This window comes from Mytilus californianus, unplaced genomic scaffold (assembly GCF_021869535.1).
Source record: "Mytilus californianus isolate M0D057914Y unplaced genomic scaffold, xbMytCali1.0.p SCAF_5, whole genome shotgun sequence".
NCBI classification, from domain to species: Eukaryota; Metazoa; Mollusca; class Bivalvia; order Mytilida; family Mytilidae; genus Mytilus; species Mytilus californianus.
The window spans coordinates 98,562,793-98,581,330 of NW_026262701.1; positions in this window are offsets into that span (position 1 = coordinate 98,562,793).

An 18,538-nucleotide genomic window follows, 5' to 3' on the forward strand; every position below is an offset into this window, starting at 1 on the left:
CATCAGAATCAGTTTAAAATATCACACATTCACACATTTGACATTTTCGTAAAGCACTTAGGAATTAATTTGCGGATCTCTAGACTATGCTGTCTTATTGTAATTTTACAGCAACGCTTATCTGTGACATAAACTGCAATATCAAATAATGATTAAGTCATGAAGAAAGTAAAAAAAAATAAATGAATTAAATCGTGTATAAAATAAAACCATTAATTCTAAAGTGAAAATGTATTATATTTATATATTTTGTGTGTACTTTCAGACTTCGTCGGTATGGAACTTGACTGTACAAAATGGCGTTAATGTAAACTATAAACATGTTAACCCCCTGACCTTACTATACAAATCCTTGATATTGATGAGTTTTGGAAGCGTCTATGGGCCATTCGATTTCCTCGGAATCAAGATTCTCGGAACGTCTCGAAAATTTTCGATCATTTATACAGGTAGTTATCTATGTCTTTGATATGGTCCCTCTATGGATAGGCTACCACGTGGCATTGTATATTACAACAATGTAGATTGGAAAGTAAAACAATAAAGATTATAGGTTGCAGTCAAAAAATCATTTATATGTAACAAACTGTTTGCCTTTTGACAAAACATATGTGTTTTTAATAATGCGAGTGTTTATTAAATATCAAGTATAATGATAACGCATTTATATAATTCATGCTTTGAGACGGTCCCTGTACGCGTTGTGTGTGTAGTATTTAATACAGCGCGCTGTTGTTCATTGTGACAATAAACCTGGGAATAGTTGAGTGATATATACTGTCCTAGAATAAACTGATTATTTCTGAACGTTTATCAGTGCGTGAACCCCTGAGGGTTCACGCATATATATTAATTGATGCTATAGTCTTTCGGAATACCGGAAATACCTACTGTCTTTTCGGAATACATCTGTTCTTTTCTATAGCCACCTGCGTAATAGGAAATACATTGATCCAATCAATATGTATCTGCCAAAGCTAAATAGAGTAGAATCAAAGGTGTTAATCTCATTACAAAGACTTATTGATAAAATTCTAGAAAAGTGTTAAAAACAAGTTGCTTTCTTTAAAAAAAAGAAAAGCAATACGTGAACCTAAGACCGCTGACTGCCGGGTCACCAAAAGATTGTTGCTGAATTTGTGTTTGCTTTTGAATTGAAATAATTGACTGTGATTAGAAGAAGTCAATTGAAAGTGTTTATTTACATCTACTATTTTAATATACATTTTAAAGCTAGACTATTTTATTTAGTACTTGGGAATGTACATAATTTTCCCGATGATAACCCTTTTGCAAATCATAATTTCTACAAACCGGATGACTTATGCAAATTGCACAAACCAATCGCAATATAAATTTATGCACTCAGTTTGCTTTATAATCTGGAATTCTGCATGCATTTATTTTATCTATCATATCTTTATATTTTGCTTCCTGCATGGACCTTCATGTTCTCGACTCGTTATTGAAGCTGTCTGTACTCGTGGTAGATGTTAATTGTATTGATAAATCTAAAGTCCAATTTCCATGTGCAATGAAACCTGTTTCATGCAACTGATTAGGACATCTTATAAAGAGACTTTTTTTGGTCTAATAAAACATCTCAAATTTTAAGGATTTCCTGATTTTACTTAAATCATTTCAAATATTCTACAGGGAAACTTGGTTTTGCCGAAGAATATCTTAATTCAGAAATTGTATGAATACCTGTACATACCCTCAAAAAAACCAATCTATATAAAAAGATACCAGAATTAAAATGATGTTCGCCAGACGCCAGACTACAAAAAGCATCAGTGACACTCAAACGAAAAAAGTTAAAAGGCCAAATGAATTACAAAATTAAGGAATCTATTCCTTGGGTAGACAATCCTTATCTTTTCGAAAAGGTCAAAGTTTATTATAGGACAGTAACTCAAAAAAGAAACAAAAGAGAAACAGCTAGAGGTCAGAATACCGTAAGTAATGATGACCGTGCATGAAAGTCACATGTCAATCTCTTACAGCCGTGTCCTAAATTTAGATAAGAAAAACGAAAATGCGCATTCACGAGTGAAATTAGTATTATTGGAATTTTTGAGAACACAAACCGATAGTGTGCGTTTGAAATGTGATCTATAATGTGAATGAATCAAGAGGTGTAGGATAGTTGGTCAACACAGTGAATACAATTTTCAAAACCGTACCATAGTACAAATATGTAGATGTTATAAGGTTAAACTATCAAAACAAACAAACAAACAAAAATAGAATTGAAATTTTATAATAAACATAGTTTACGTTCCTGTTAGTAATTTTCTTCCGAAAATTTTTAATATATATACATGTAGTATCAATAAACACAAACGTCAAGTATTTACGGACGGACATTTTATTCATCAAATGAATCTATTTTTATACGACCGCAAAAATTTTATACGACCGCAAAAAAATTTTGCGGTCGTATATTGGTATGACGTTGGCGTCGTCGTCGTCGTCGTCGTTGTCGTCGTCGTCGTCCGGCGTCGTCCGGCGTCGTCCGAAGACACATTGGTTTTCGCACTCTAACTTTAGTTTAAGTGAATGGATCTCTATGAAATTTTACCATAAGGTTCAATACCACAAAAGGAAGGTTGGGATTGATTTTGGGGCTTATGGTACCAACAGTTAAGGAATTAGGGGCCAAAAATAAGCATTTTTGTAACTTCCAGACATAACTTGTGTGTAAGTGTATGGATTTCTCTGACATTGTACCAAAAGGTTCCATATCACACAGGGAATGCTGGGATTGATTTTGGGGGTAATTGCCTCAAAATAGTAGGAATTAGGGGCCAAAAAAAGGGGCAAAAAACAAGCATGTTCTAGTTTCATGACCATAACTTGTGTGTAAGTGTATGGATCTTTCTGAAATTGTACTACAAGGTTCCATATCACAAAGGGAAAGCTGGAATTGAGTTTGGGGGTAATTGCCCAAAACGTTTAGGAATTAGGGGCCAAAAAGGGGCCAAAAATAAGCATTTTTCTAGTTTCCAGACAATAACTTGTGTTCAAGTGTATGGATATCTCTGAAATTGTACCACAAGGTCCCATTTCACACAGGGATTGCTGGGATTGATTTTGGGGGTAATTGCCTCAAAATATTAGGAATTAGGGGCCAAAAAAGGGGCAAAAAACAAGCATTTTTCTAGTTTCATGATAATAACTGTGTGTAAGTGGATGGATCTTTCGGAAATTGTACTACTAGGTTCCATATCACAAAGGGAAAGCTGGAATTGAGTTTGGGGGTAATTGCCCAAAAAGTTTAGGAATAAGGGGCCAAAAAGGGGCCAAAAATAAGCATGTTTCTTGTTTCCAGACAATAACTTGTGTTCAAGTGTATGGATCTCTCTGAAATAGTACTGCAAGGTACAATACCACAAAGGGAAGGCTGGGATTGAGTTTGGGGGTGATGAATCATAAGGGGGTTCAAAAAATTTGGGGGGGGGGGATTTTTTTTTTTTCCTTTTTTTTTTTTCTTTTAAAATTTTTCATTTTAAGTTGGTTATTTCTGTTTTATATTTAAAAGCAAAAAATAATGATATGGTAGGAGATACACACCAAACAGGATGTGTTAATTATTATATAATAAGTATTGTGCAATAGCAAGAAATTTTCAATTGCACAGTATTGCACAATAGCAAGAAATCTTCAATTGCACAGTATTGCGCAATAGCAAGAAATCTTTAATTGCACAGTATTGTGCAATAGCAAGAAATATCCAATAGCACAATATTGCGCAATAGCAAGAAATTGTCAATTGTACAGTATTGCGCAATAGCAAGAAATATTCAATTGCACTGTATTGTGCAAAAGAAGATACTTCGTATAAATTGCTTATTTCTTGTTGTGACCAATTTCAATGGTGTTTTATTCTTGAATTCTTGGGGTTCTTTAATATGCTGATTCTAACCGTGTATTAAGTTTTTGGATTTTGGGCCCCGTTTTTAAATTGGTCCACATTGAGGTCCAAAGGGTCCAAAATTAAACTTTGTTTGATTTCATCAAAAATTGAATTATTGGGGTTCTTTGATATGCCGAATCTAACCGTGTATTTAGATTCTTAATTTTTGGTTCCGTTTTCAAATTGGTCTACATTAAGGTCCAAAGGGTCCAAAATTAAACTTAGTTTGATTTTAACAAAAATTGAATTCTTAGGGTTCTTTGATATGCTGAATCTAAACATGTATTTAGATTTTTGATAATGGGCCCAGTTTTCAAGTTGGTCCAAATCGGGGTCCAAAATTAAACTTTGTTTGATTTCAACAAAAATTGAATATATGGGGTTCTTTGATATGCTGAATCTAACCATGTATTTAGATTTTGGATATTGGACCATAATAGGTGAATGTCCAATTAAAATTATTTAAGTTCTTAGACCACATTCATTCTGTGTCAGAAACCTATGCTGTGTCAAATATTTAATCACAATCCAAATTCAGAGCTGTATCAAGCTTGAATGTTGTGTCCATACTTGCCTCAACTGTTCAAGGTTCGACCTCTGCGGTCGTATCAAGCTGCGCCCTGCGGAGCATTTTATTAAATTCTACCATTCCACTATATGAATAGATTACTATACAAAATATAAGCAAAGACTTATAAATCCATACTAAAACAGTACAAAAAAATTAACATTATGATAGTACTGTATTAAATTTTGTTATGATTATTGTAAATTATATATTATTACGTTTTTTTTTTGTGAGCTGCAAGGATTTAAAATCTTTGGGAATTGCAAACACACAAGTATTTTTATTCACGACCGTTTAAAATTTAAATATTTAATTAACTTATCTTACTTTCCGTTTTATGGATATAATACAATACAAAAAAATAAATAACAATTACTTATAAAACCTTACTAAAACGGTAGGAAATAATTAACGTAGAAATATAATTATTATTGTTTATCAACATTTTTTTTTGTATGATGCAAGGATTTGTTCAGATTTAATTATTATGCATGTTTCATTTACAAATGAATATTTAAAAATGTCAAAGCAGAGTATCTTGTCATATAAATACTTATTTCTTGATTGCAACTCTGAAAATATTCTGACTTCAATTTTATATTTAGTTTCTACAGAAACATAAATACAGTATATATTTTGTATATATTTCTTTGATTTCTATTGAATTAATTAAATTGAATACTTTTGATAATAATATTATCTTTATGTTTTCCGATCTAATATACACATTTAAACCAGAATGTTCTCTCCTTAGTCTATGATGAAAATACACACGTGGTTAAATCTTCAGACATAATTAGTTTACATGTTATCATGACAATGCACAATACCACGTTATAATTGACCTAGATACACACAGTGTACAGGGGTCGTTTTAAATCAAATATAATTGCGTTGTCATAATACTTGTTTAGAAACTTTCACATCAAAGCGCTTATAAACATTCACATTATTAAAACCACATATGTTTTGTGAAAAGGCAAAAAGGTTCTTATATTTAAATCTTTTTATTGACTGCAACCTAGACTTATTGTTTACTTTCCAATTTACTTTGATGGTGTAATGTCACGTGGTAGCCAAGCCATAGAGGGACCGTATCAAAGACATAGATAACTACCTGTATAAATGATTGAAAACTTTCGAGACGTTCCGAGAATTTTATTCCGACTTCCGGCCGAGAGATATCGAGTGGCCCATAGACACATCCAAAACTCGCCAATATATAAGCGTGAACCCCAATAAGCCGCAAGGAATCTACAATCCAGATTCAAAGTAAATACAATAAAAACTAATTTCCGTCTTTATCGCTTCAAAATGTTAACTTAAACCCTATTATATAAGATATAAATAAATCTTTATCTTGAGCCGTAAATTGGAAAGTTTTCTATGTAAATGAAGAAATAAATAATAATTTATTTTTAACTATGAATTGTTGAAACTATCTTTTCTCTAATTAATAAATTTATACTAGTATTTTGGGGTGGTGACTGAGAATTAAATTTGAGTGAAAAATACACCATGTCACACGGCAGTAAGAGCTTGACATGTGACTTTCAAGCACGGTCATCATTACTTACGGTATTCTAGAGCCAGTATCATGAAGCAATCTTAGTGCTTAAGATCATCGTAAGATCATCTTATCTGCTAAGAGTGTATCTTCAAGTAATCTTAGAGTGATTGACAGCCCTTAAAATTCATTTAATTTACTGATAACAAAGCCAATATTTATACCAACAAAAACAATATTAAACGTATAATAAGTACATTGTTGAATTGGTAGCCTTTAAGAATAAGTTTTTTTTAAAGTCCTGATCAGTCCTGATAAGTTTACCCGGATCGTATTTAAATTTTAAGGCTCGGTAAACAAGAGGGTAGGAATGCCCTTTACCTCAGACGTCAAACAGTCATTTTCGGCTACCATTAACGTCAAAATTCGTGATTTGTCAAAATATCCTTTACCTCAAAAGCTAACCATTCACCTCAAAAGCTAACCAAACCTTTAAACAGACTTATTCGGAAAGGATATAGTTACGATACTGTTGTCAAGTCATTAAGGATTGCATATTTTGGTATTAATATTGATTCACTCATAGGGTCTTTGCATCGGAAATAAACACATTTATTCTAAAACCAGTTGTTGGCATGATACGGGTTATGTTCTTCTCATATATTTTATGATGGTATGATACTAAACCCCTTACGGGAGGGATTGTACTTGATTTTCATATTATCGAGACATAATCTTTCAATCAGTTTAATTGAGGTCTGGAGCTGGCATGTCAGTAACTGCTAGTAGTCCTTTGTTCATTTATGTATCATTGTAATTTTGCTTAGTTTCTTTTGTTACATTGTACCTATTCTGACATCGGACTAGGACTTCTTTTAAACTGAGTTTTACTGTGCGTATTGCTATGTGTTTCTTTATTCTACATTGGCTAGAGGTATAGGGGGGGGGGGGGGGGGGGTTGAGATCTCACAAAACATGTTTAGCCCCGCCGCATGTTTGCGCCTGTCCCAAGTTAGAAGCCTCTGGCCTTTGTTAGTCTTGTATGTTTTTTACTTTTAGTTCATTTATATGTTTTGGAGTTTAGTGTGACGTCAATTTTCACTGAACTAGCACACAATTTTATTTAGGGGCCAGCTGAGGACCACCTTCGGGTGCGGGATTTTTTCGCTGCATTTAAGACCCATTGGTGGCCTTCGGCTGTTGTCTGCTCTTTGGTCGGGTTGTTGTCTCTTTGACATATTCCCCATTTCCATTCTCAATTTTATTATCTTGATTCGTCACAGATCTCAAATAATCATCCGTTACCGTTTTATTTTTGGAAAGAATTTATCGTGATTCGTCAAAATCAGTCATTTTTTTTATCTTTATAAAGAACATGTACATTTTATCGTCATGCATTAAAAATTACAGTTGATGTCATTTGGCAAGATTTTTTGCCGTTATTCGTCATGGAGGTATCCCCATTACAACCCTCAAACAACATCACCGTAAACATTAGAATTCTGTCTGAAATAAGTTAACTACAGGTACAGCCAAACTCGCAAACCGAATCTGTGTATCTATGGAAAAATTTATAAAAGGTTTTAAGTAATTTGTGGTAAAGAAATCCTTGACTTAATAATTTACTAGTAATACTTAGATTACGTTCATTAAAATCTTAACCCTTACCATGATGTGCCCGTCATATGACGGGATTACCCAAACCACCGTTATTTGGCTCCAATGGCTCTCCATACTCTCCATACTTTTAAAGGTCAACTTTATGATACTTATTTCGAAATTGATGCATGTTCCCTCAACCTGAGGCTATCTGTTGTCATGTTTCTCATGTTTAAGTTGCATTTTGAGCTGAAATACGAACTTGGAAAATTGAAATCGGATAAAACTGTTTCTGGAGGGGCGGGCTTCCCTTCGGTGTCTTACACAGGAAGTTCAGAGTCTTAAAACTTTCAAAAATAGCGTAAACCCGCAGGCATATATCTACTGATCATAATTATTATTGAAATACGCATAGGCAACGACTACTTCCGGATTCAGGTCCAGTTGAAGTCACAAATTAGAATAAATCGTGAAATTCCTTATTTTTTTTCCAAATGACCTTCTTTAGACTGGTGTTCCCAGATCAGTTTCTCTACAACCTAAGAACTGTTGGGGTTAATGTGTTAACTGGGGTCAACTGTACATGCAGACAACAGCTGGATATCTATATCAGCATCCCTTGGTCTTTGTGGTCAAGAAATAGGACGAAAAATCGTCAAAATTGACGCTTTTTGCACATGATGACCAACAATTAGACATTTGAAAAGTGAGAAAAATAACAGCCTAATTTATAACAAAACAATTTACGAAAAAACATGTATGACAGACATGTATCAACGACAACCATATGTGCATAAAACGACAACCACTCAATAATACTCAATGGCATGCTCAATAATCAACTAATGACTTTAATTGGACCGAGCTTTGTACAGACACATATAGGATCATATAGAATGTGGCGGGGTTAAACATGTTTGAAGGCGCTAACTTCCCCTAACCTGGGACAGTGATGTAACAGTACAACATAAGAACAAACAATAAAAACAAGTATTGAATTTAAGTATGTTTTTCGACCGTTTTATTAAACGCACAGATGACTTTTACTATCGATTTTGCCTCGAATTCTAATATTCTCTTTAAAAATCAAAGGCGGTCGCTTCGGAAAAGTCGATAAGAGTACTATCTAAACTCGCAGTCGTAAGTGTATACTAAGATAGCTGTAAAATTCTTAAGAGTAACACACGAGGGGATTGGAGATACGCTCGTAGCACCATCGTAACTTTCTCGTAAAGCGTTCGTAAGTTTTCTCTTAAATGAAACTTAAGATAGGTTTTCATGATACTGGCCCCTGACCTCTAGCTGTTTCTCTTTTTCTTTTCTTTTTTGAGTCACTGTCCTATTATAAGCTTTGACATTTTTGAAATGCTAAGGATTTTCTACTCAAAGATGGATTTCTTTAGATGTATTCGGCAAAACCTTTGTTTCGAAATTTTGGGTCCTGAATTCCTTTCAACTTCGTACTTTATTTGGCCTTTTTAACTTTTTTTATTCGAGCATCACTGATGATTATTAGTAGACTTAACTCGCATCTGGCGAACAACATTTTAATCCTGGTATCTTTTTGTATCTACATATCTTTTTATATAAATTGGTTCTTTTGAGAGTATGTTCAGGTATTCATAAAACTTCTGAAAACAAGATATTCTTCAAAACCAAGTTTTCCTGTAGAATATTTGGATTTATTGAAGTAAAATAAGGAAATCCTTAAGATTTGAGATGTTTTATGAGTCCAAAATAAGTCTCTATATAAGAGGTATCAATGAAGCTGGTGTGTTACTCTCACGAAAAATATACGAAACCTTCTTACAAGTTGCATGCCACAGGTTTTCACTTCACAAGGAAATTGGACTTTATATTTATCTATACAACATCTACCATGAGTATAGACAGCTTCAATAACGAGTTGAGAATAATTGAAGGCATCCAGGAAACAAAATATGAAGATATGATAGATAAAATAAATGCATCAAGATTTTAAAACAAACTGAGTGCTTAAATTTATATTACGATTTGGTTTGTGCAATTTGCATTATACATCCGGTTTGTAGAAACTTGAATTTGCAAAAGGGTTATAAAAAATGATGTACACTCCCAAGTAATAAATAAAATAGTCGAGCCTTAAAATGTATATTCAAATAGTAGTTGTATATATACCTATGACTGTTCTATTCACAACTATCCAACATTGCTTTCAACAGACTTATGCAAGAATCTACACACAATTACATATTTTAATAAAGGTGTTTTAACATCATCATTATCTTATTCTATTCACAGCCAATTATTTCATTTCAAAAGCAAACAAAAATTCAGCAACAATTTTTTGGTGACCAGTCAGCGGTCTTGGGTTCACGTATTGCTTTTCTTTTTTTAAAGAAAGCAACTTGTTTGAAAAATCATAGAAAAATCATTTTTATTACCATTTTCACAAAACCAACGCGATGTTATATAACAAAGGTTAAGCTTTAAAATTGTATTTCATTTACATGTCTAATTCAAGTAGTTATTTAACCTTTACCAGAATATAGCACGTGCGTGTATTTTTTTACGCACTACTTAAAATTTTCAGCATGTTTCGAAAGAAAATCATTTCGAAATAAGGTTCAGCTTCATAATGCCTTTCATGGTTGTCGAGCCTTAAGAAAAAAATCAAAACACTGTATTTTTTGTTTTGTTATCCAGATGAAACTCGCAAATTTGACGAACGAGGTCCATTCTAATATGACTTTTTATTAAAAGTTTATAACAAACATAGGTCGAAAAGGCATTACAAAGATACATAAGTGGCTCCCTTTTACACGGAAGAGTAGTTTCTAACTGTCTTGGTTTTTATCCTCCTTTATATCTCCTCAGGGAAGATGACCCTGTGAATTTAGATGCCCGATAAATATAACAGGAAACAGGGATCCTCGCTCACTGCTCGACGAAGTATTAGATTGGGTCAGGATGCCAGGCTACAGGAAATGGACCTCCGTTATGATTCTTTATATTATTTATCATACTTCCGACCGAAACAGACATGAATTATTGCTCCGCGGGAGTCCCGATTAATCTCGAACCGCGTTTCCAATCCTTTTAAACATACAATTCCTTGATGAAATAAAATATTTTTGACAGAAATATTGTTTTGTTTATTATCTGCTTCCCGACCTATGTGTTTCCGACCTAAGATAAATATTTATAACAGAAATATCGTTTTGTTCACTTTCTTCTTAATTTCCTACATTTGCCCAGGCTAGGAATGCGAAAAATCACGTTGTAAACGTTCAGAAATAATCTTTATTCTGGGACATAATATATTAATACAGGTTTATATACAGGGACTGTGTCCAATTTTTCAATACTTCAGATGGGGTTGTATCGAAAATGTTTTACAAGATTTGAGCAATTCTGTAAAGCTGCTTGAATTTTATTTTCCTTCCTCAAGGTGGGTACTTGGAAGAAATATGAGAAATTCAAATGTTTCCTCATAGGTCCCCCCAATGAAATAAAATTACCAGTCCCTGAGATCATTTTTATATTAGGGTAAAATTACGTGTTTGTTATTGATGTGTCTTGTTGAACCTTTTAGTTTTAGTAGATATTTTGACATTTTCCTGTGCCCTTGGATTTGATTGTTCTTATTGTGTTTTGGACCAACCAGAGCTGATACCTGTTGGTGGGTAGTTCCTGTTCCGTTGAAGACCATTTGGTAAGCTCTGGGTGTCTTTTGTGCATTGCATTTGGGTGATTTAGTGATATATTCGTGCCATTGTCCCACGTCCGTTCTTCTTCATATATCAAGTTACTATTAATACTTATATATCCTCATCATAACTTCGTATATACAGCTTGTCACCCTGATGTCAACGAAAAACAAATGATAGCCAAAGCTCTCCTGACCTTTTAAATAGTCAGGCGAGAAACAAGATATAAAATGACTTGGCTTGGTATATACATGTACATAAAAATAATATTTTAAAACGACATAAAAATATAAAAGTGTAAAAAAAAATGTTTTCAATATATGCTGAAACAAAAAATTGTGATTGGCCATGGGTAAAAAAATACCTTAGGGTACAAAATCCCTGCCCCTCCCTCCCCTTCACCCCGAGAATCATATGGTTGCTCCCTTAAATGAAAGTTCAGTATATAACGTATAGAGGGGCCTCGGTTGCCGAGTGGTCTAAGTAGTTACTACTGTAATCACTAGCCAGTCAACACTGAGGTTGTGAGTTCGAACCCCGCTCGTGCGGGTGCACTCGACTCCAATCTTAATTGACTAGGATTGTCAGTTTTCCTATCAAAGGTCGTTGTTTTTCCGGGCAATCCGGCGATCTCCATCAGTAAAAACTGGCCGCCACGAAATAGCCCAAAAGCGGTGCTCAAAAGTGGCGTTAAAACACCAAAAATCAAATCAAATCTAACGTATAGTGTGTTAATTAAAATTTGATCGATTCCTAAACATGCACAACTCAAGATTGGCCATGAGTATCTTACTAGTAGTATGAAATCAGATACACCATAAAAGTTGTTATACAATGTTTTATAACTCATTGACATCAGTATCGAAACACAAGTCATATGGTATTCCTCGAGTTTTTTTTTGTTTTTTTTGTAAGCAAATATGATTTAACAGTTGAATGCGGTTGTGAAAATGTTAGCACCAAGGTCACAAACGAGTTCTTTTAATATGCTCACTGATTAATCTTCTTTAAATATTGTTGCCTTGGATAGTAAATCGCATACAACGTTATCTGTGTTAAACGGGAAATGTGTACTGCAGTTACCATTCTTTGGCCATGTGATCGACTTACATGTACTTTTAGCTGAATCCATTAGTATTTCAAAAATGTTTTTCCAAGAGGTTTACATGCAATTGAAGACTATCAATACCTTAAACACGAAATGATTTTAATATAAATGTATCTACTTTAATTTTTCACTGTAGGTAATGTATTTAAATATAATTTTGCTAGCCCTGGCCTCAAATTTAGTGGAATTTTATCTCGGTCAGTTCTTTTAAACAACAGGGGAAATATAATTAATTTGTTAATGATCCTAGGGTAGTAACAAAATGATTTAAAATATTTTAAAACACCCCAGTTATCCGAGGTGTGCAAATTTGTACTAGTTTACTCGTCTTAGAGGTTCGCCTCTCCCGTAAGGGGTTTCCATTGAAATGTATAAATTCTCAACAACGTCCCAACCAGTGAGAAGTGGGGTATAAAAATCCGATACCCAGTATGTAAGGGTGCCACGCTTTCTGCACGGATTTGTAGGTGAGCTGTTTTCCCTATACAACATGCCCCCATTTTACAGTGACAGTCCAAATTCCAAGCCCTTTTCCCGGTCGAGCATTTCGGTATAGATTATTTTTAGGGTTATAGTAAATTCGTAGTAGTATACGTTTAGCGAAATATTTTTAGAAATTCGTTAGACATTTGAGTACGTGAATTGGTCATTATCTGTCTTGTTTCATTGTTAACTTCTGACTAGTAGATATATAGTTTCCTATACTTTGATACTCTTTGTTTGAGATTGTCCAACAGAAACAAAAGTCCTTTATCACTTGATACGATGTACAACTTAGATAAAGTAATTTTGACGAACACATGTGATTTTGCTGTGTTAAAACTTATTTTCTTAATTGCAGTATCAAACTAAAATATATATTTGCTACTGGAAGTTAAGGAAATAACAACAAAACGGGAAAGCGAAATAATCATCTTTTTATGACGAAGTTTTATTCTTATAAAAAAAGAGAAAATATTCTTAACTTATTCAAACTAAAAATAAATGACAAAAATTATATACAATATCGATTTGAAGAGATTTTGAAATTCATCAAGAGTTCTTGACTGTCATAAATAATTGTAATTCATAGTCATTGAGAAGGGGGGCTTTGTATTTGCTGCATGTAATTGTTGGTTCATCTTCTATATATGCACATGTTATATTTACAGTTTTGTTGTTTATTTTGTAATCTTCATCCGATTCTATTGATCATGCATGTATTCCCGATATGCTTGTCCACCTATATAGATCATATTTTATATTGTCTACTCTGAAGTATCAGACTTGAAAGGAGTGATCATATTCTCTATGAATTCTTTGTTATTGTATGTTTTTGGTACTTTGGGATTTAATTGATAGCTTAATACATATATTGTATAGAGTTGTAATTTAATGTCTGACCATATATAATATTATAGTATAGGAAAACTCAATATTCTCCACTTTTCTGACATTTTGCATTGTGATCTTATCTAGGAAAAAAATGTACGAGCCATGCAAGTACTAAATACCACAAACTTTGGATCACATTTAGATTGGCATTAAAATGTCCATAACTGTTATCGGGTTTGGATAAATACCAATCATGTAGGTGTTCAGATGGATAACGAAAAAGTTCGGGACTGCGTGTAGACTAATTTTATATTTCATACATGTAGGCTTGAGAACAGTCCTAGAAATTCTTCTTATTAGGTGAGTCTAATTTTACTACTACAACTATGATATACAAAAAAGAAAATATTCATGTTTCACTCGTAGATTTGACTAACTTAAAAAGCAATTATGATAGCATGCTACTCGCTGATATGGTTTTTAGAATTGGTGGGATAAAGTTGAAAATAAGGGACTGGATGTTAGACGAATTCAGTTAAGACAAAATCGAATGGTGTTCTTAGAAAACTAAGAAGCCTTAAAATCTTAGTACAATTGGGATAATATACATCGTAATTTTTACGGGAGTGTTATTTTTAGATCTCCTCAATAAAGACACGGTCCATGTAATCTTATTGGTCCTTTGAATAATCTCATTTTTAAAGGTTATAAATTTAACTGATGATTTTAGTAAGATCTTTGAACATGGTTTTTATCGGTAGTAACATTGATTTTATTTTCAATAGTTTAAGTCATAACTAAACTTGTATTACTATCCAGGTATTGACACTTATGGTCCTACATAATGTTGACACTTTACTATTGGCATCACACAAGGTCATACTTTTCTCAGACTGTTTAAGACGTTTTTACACTAAATCCGATGGAGGTGTACTGATTGAAACATAATTATACAGAAAGTGATATATTTGTAAGTTGAAATGGGGGTTTTAATTGCAGCATTCAGTTCGATTTCTCTTTGAATCGTTCTTTGCGTCTGTTATCTTTTTGTTTAACTGATTTTATGCTTAGTACCAAAAAGACGAGTCAAGTCCTTTTCAACTGGTTTTAACAGAGTGTTCCAATGTTGCAATGTTACACCATTGTTCCAATTTTAGAGAGTCGATGAGCTTGCTTTCGGTAACTGTGAGCATTTTTATTGCGCTGTAATAAGTCAATGTATTTGTATTTTTGTTGGCAACTATACCGTGGTTTAAGAGTTCAGTGCTTTTCCTGTACTTCTTTTTATTGTATGTTCTTTTCTGTACGTTTTGTAAATCTACTGATCACAAAAAGGGGGAGAGTTGAGATCCAAGTCAGGAACCTCGTCAGTGGTTATCTAATGTCATATCTTATTTATTTATTTTTGAGAATTTATTGCTGACGGTATTTTTTTTGTAAATGTTTCAGTTTAATCTATTGACAACTTTTATAGACTCATGATGATTTAGAGCTTGTCATGTTGTATAGACGCCCGACTATGAATGAATATTGTATATTGCCACCCGTTTAACCTCGTCCACGTAATAGACACTTAATGTTGCCTCCATTCAATTTGCTATTTATTACATCGGTCATCAATGTAGTCGTTGTCGATTAATCTGTGAATGTATGTTGTGTTGTTGGATTGCTTTCAAATTGACGTTTACTCCACATGTCCTTTTGTTCAAATAGAGGAAAGAATCACACACAGTTAATTTGAATCGGGATTTTTTCAGATGATACAAATTGATTGAATATTCCTAAAACTTCAATGATGATGTAGTTTCCAGTTTTTACCCTGTTCATTGCTGCCGACCAGACGATGAGCTCCATGTGATTACTGTATATGCTGTTCACACTTTCATGCGGATATGTAATACTAGTATAAAATAAGGAGATCTGAATGATTGCCAATGAGACAACAGTGCAAGACAGTCCAAAATGACGTGGATTTAAAGAATTATAGGCCTTCGACAATGAGCAAAACCCTTACCTTATAGCCAAAGAAAAATCTAAGACATGGCCAAATGTGAAATAATTCAAACAAAAAAACTATCAAATGCATTTTTGATCTAACACGTCGCTTTACATTATAATTACACGAAATAGCTGCACTAGTTCACCCCTGTTTATGTGGGGGCGGGTGTGTGGTTGGTGTTGCTCAATCTTAAGTTTACACGACTGGTGTTTGGTTTTTTTTCGTCGGGTTTATTTTCGGCCAAGTTATTTCTGTGTCTCTTCTACTTACGTTTTTTTTTTTTATTTCCTCTATGGTATTTTCTTTCTCTTTTCATTCTAATTGCAGGGAAAAAATATTGTAAGCGGAAATAATACGCATTTCCTGGTATGTATACATCATCCGTTATCGATTGCCTGAATTAGATCAAACACAAACCTATATGACAGCCATTATCATGATGATACATATATAAAAAAAGGAGATGTGGCATGATTGCCAATGAGACAACTATCCACAAGAATTCAAATGGCGAAGATATAAGTATTAATACGTCACTGTAGAATGAGAAAAACCCACACCGTATAATCGGCCATAAAAGGCCCCGACATGAAAAATATGAAACAATTCAATCAGTGAGAAAACTAACTGCCTAGTTCATAACAAAACAATTTACGAAAAACAAATATGACAGACATGAACCAACGACAACCACTGAACTACAGGCTCCTGACTTGGGACAGGCACATAAAGAATGTGGCGGGGTTAAACATGTTTGAAGGCGCCAACCTTCCCCTAACCTGGGACAGTTATGTAACATTACAACACATAAGAACAAACTATAAAAATCAGTTATAAAGGGCGCAACACTTCAGATCGATACAAAGCAGAAAAAACATCAAACAAAAGCGCAGACCGGATGTGGCAGGGTATTTATACATCCCTCACAACCAAAATCTTGAAAAAGACACGCAATACAGATCTGAGAGTAATCGCAGTTACTGACAGCTAGTTCAAAGCCATTAACAACTAATAAAAAAAAATCATGTATCTAGCCACAAATATCAATAAATACAAATCCAGCAACCAATGAATTTAATGTTAAGGCATCATAAACATGACCTTGTGCAATGCCAAAATATAGGTATGATAAATCGACAGATTGTAGTACCGTGAATTTGCATATGTGTATAACAGCAATATTGAGTATGGTTTTAATTTACTGATAAGTATATTTCAAGTCTTTATGACATACACGGTCGAAGGCTTCACCTACATTTTAAACTAAGAATCTAACATCTTTGTCTAGAGCTTACCTTAGAAAGTTTGAAGTGAATACCAGTTAATATCTTGCTGAATCGTTCAATATGAAACCAGACCACTGCTCGGTAAAAAGAACTGGTATGAAGTAAGATAAGTGTTGATATGCACACCAATCAAAAACTTTACTCATAACTGAAAGAACGTATTTTTAAATATTCATTTTTAATTCAAATGAGTGACCGGGGGATAGAAATATGGTCATCTAGAATTATCCCATCCAGAAGTTAACCCCATGCTATTGAGGGAGTTCCGTTAAGCAGTGCGGGATGTATACATACGCAGCCACGTACTGACGGTATGGAGACGTTAAAATCAGATGCCTTGTGTGGGATTGATGCTCTTCGCTCTCTTTTCTTCAGCAGGTGGTCTGTTGCAAGGATAATGTCTTCCTCTATCTTACATAACTTCTTTTCCAGTCTTAGTTTACGTTCATCATCGTGGTTGACCAAATTTGCAGAAATTGACTTTTTTTTATTTGCATGCAATGTGAAATTCAGAAACAAAGAATAATCAATCAATTAAATTGGATAAAAATTGTTCAATATTCTTTTCTTAAAACGAGGAAAACAATTTGCTTGTTTTCATGCGAACTAATTAAACTTATACTATTTCGATCTCAGATTTAAGCTAAAAATAGCGCTTATTTTTTTTTTAATATCTGAAACAAACTTAGGCATTTGGGTGCTTATCGCATCAGGCCACGAGTCTTTGCTAACATTAGGATTGAAAGGACGTATTTAATCTCGAAAACAACTAAAAATACAAACATGTATGTACTCGTCACTTGATTTTACAAGTATTTAATAAACCCATCACATTGGGTACCAAGGCATAATTGTTAAAAAGGATAGATATCAATAATTGAAGAGATGGGTCTTTCAGCAATTTGACTTTATATTATGGAAAAGCATGGTAATTGCAGACATCAAATAACATTTAATGACATCGTGGTGTAAATTAGCTATGTTATCCTTCACATTTTGATTGGAAATTAATGCCAATATGTTTTCAGATCTAATAAATATCTCCATTTAAAATTCAATACTATATCACCTACATCGATGAGCTTTTAATGTTCAAGGCAAATGGCCGTTAGTTCACACTTAGCGCTTCAGAACTGGTTCTTTCACATTGATGGTGATTATACCGCGGTATTATAATATTTTGCTGCGAGTAACGTTTATTAGCCATTGTGCCATACTGATAAACAGTTTGTCATTACCATTCAGTCTCATAAAGACCATTCTGTTTACTTCATTAACTCCAATTATAAATAACTGACATTTTATCGAAGAAATTGTTATTTTTCATCAATTTTTGTTATCCGTGTTCTTTTCTGTTTAATATCAAAGCTCATCAAAAATAAAAGGCTTTGACAATAAAACGTGAATATTAATGATAAATTTTAGTTTATTGGCAGAACACAGCTTGTATTTTGGTGTTTTGACAGTTTGAATACAGAAATGGATTACTTTCCGTCATGGATTTTTCCTCTGTTAGGTTTGCTACAAAACTGGATTATTTTCTCTGATT